A 1,536-nucleotide genomic window follows, 5' to 3' on the forward strand; every position below is an offset into this window, starting at 1 on the left:
CCACCACTTCTCATTAAAATAAAACCCAACAACCTGGCATTTAGTTCTACGTGGCATTTAGCACTGCTGCCCCTGGGCCCACATGTTCAACCTTGACCTATGGTTAGTCCATGCACACTTTGTTTTCTCTAGATGTATTTTTACTAACCCTCGCACACTTCGTTTTCTCCAGTTCTGCAGTTAACCCTTGCATTCCCTGCTATCTATGAATCTTTTGCTAACCCTTACACTCCTTGCTATTTTGGGGGATCTTTTGCAAACCATGCCACTCTCTGTTCTTTTTTGGATCTTTTGCACTTTCTGCTATCTCTGGATCTGTTGTTAACCCTTGCACTACCTGTTCTTTTTAAATATTTTACTAACCCTTGCATTCCTGGCTATTATTGGATCTGCTTTTAACTCTCGCAAATTCAGCTCTCTCTGCATCTATTGTTAACCTAGTAACTCCCTGCTCTCTCTCTCTCTCTCTCTCTCTCTCTCTCTCTCTCTATCTCTCTCTCTGTCTCTCTCTGAATCTGGTGTTAACCCACACACCCCGACATTCCCTGAATCTATTGTTAACCCTCGCCCTCCCTGCACGTCTCCACAGAGGATCCGGACGTTCTCCGTCGCCCCAGACACACTCGCCAATCATGAAGACGCTGCAGATCAGTTTCATTTTCGGCTTCCTCCTCGTGTTTGTCTCTACGGTGGCGAACGGTGAGTACAACCTTATATTCTTGCAGTCTTACATTTATATTTGTTAAGGTCTTACATTGTATGACTTTTATCTTTGTTAAGGTTTTACATTTTATGACTTTTATAGTTCTCATCTTACATTTATATTTCTTAAGGTCTTACATTTCAAGACTTTTATATTTCTTATCCTACATTTATATTTCTTAAGGTCTTACATTTGTAAGACTTTTATATTTCTTACAGTCTTGCAATTATATTTCTTAAAGTCTCATTCTTACTGTCTTACATTATACTTCTTACAGACTTGTTGTAGTTCTCCTCTCCCCCTAACCCTCTCTCTCTCTCTCTCTCTCTGACTCTTTCTCTCCCCCTCTCTCTCAGGCCCTGATTCTCTCTCGCTCACTCTCTCATATTCTCTGTGTTTCTTCCCCTCACCTTCCCTCTTTTTTCTAAGCCTCACTCTCTACCCACAAATACACAGAGAGAGAGAGAGAGAGAGAGAGAGAGAGAGAGAGAGAGAGAGAGAGAGAGAGAGACGCACTCAAGAAATGAGTATTCCTCCCACGCATAAAACGTTGCCATCATAACAATAAGCATTATGGACGCAGCGGAACTTCCAATAACACTCCGAGTCCCCAGAGGGAACAAAGTCGTCAAACCAGCGCGCTAGATCGAAAATTGCCGGCCGAGAGAGCGTAAAAGGCGCATTATGCAATACTTTCGCGGTATTAATAACTCTTTGACTAAAGATAATGGCGCGATAACCACCACCCGTCCACTGGAGCAAGACAAAGTGTATTTCCCATTGTCTAAATGACTTCAATAGTGAGACTGTTTTCGATTAGGAAAAAAATGGCG

The 1,536-nt window shown here is 42.3% G+C and overlaps 1 protein-coding gene and 1 long non-coding RNA gene across 3 annotated transcripts in view; one reads left to right on the top strand and one right to left on the bottom strand.

The window, feature by feature from the left end:
• Positions 1 to 1,536, bottom strand: part of LOC101858775 (E3 ubiquitin-protein ligase TRAF7) — a 90,662-nt gene that overhangs the window by 36,802 nt on the left and 52,324 nt on the right. The gene's annotated exons all lie outside the window — the stretch shown is intronic.
• The window catches only part of LOC106011490, a 30,223-nt gene that overhangs the window by 4,693 nt on the left and 23,994 nt on the right, over positions 1 to 1,536 (top strand). Inside the window, exon 2 of the long non-coding RNA XR_001184761.2 lies at positions 590 to 699. This is a non-coding gene — a long non-coding RNA (uncharacterized LOC106011490). The remainder of the gene's footprint in view (positions 1 to 589; positions 700 to 1,536) is intronic.

This window comes from Aplysia californica, unplaced genomic scaffold (assembly GCF_000002075.1).
Source record: "Aplysia californica isolate F4 #8 unplaced genomic scaffold, AplCal3.0 scaffold00129, whole genome shotgun sequence".
Classification (NCBI taxonomy): domain Eukaryota; kingdom Metazoa; phylum Mollusca; class Gastropoda; order Aplysiida; family Aplysiidae; genus Aplysia; species Aplysia californica.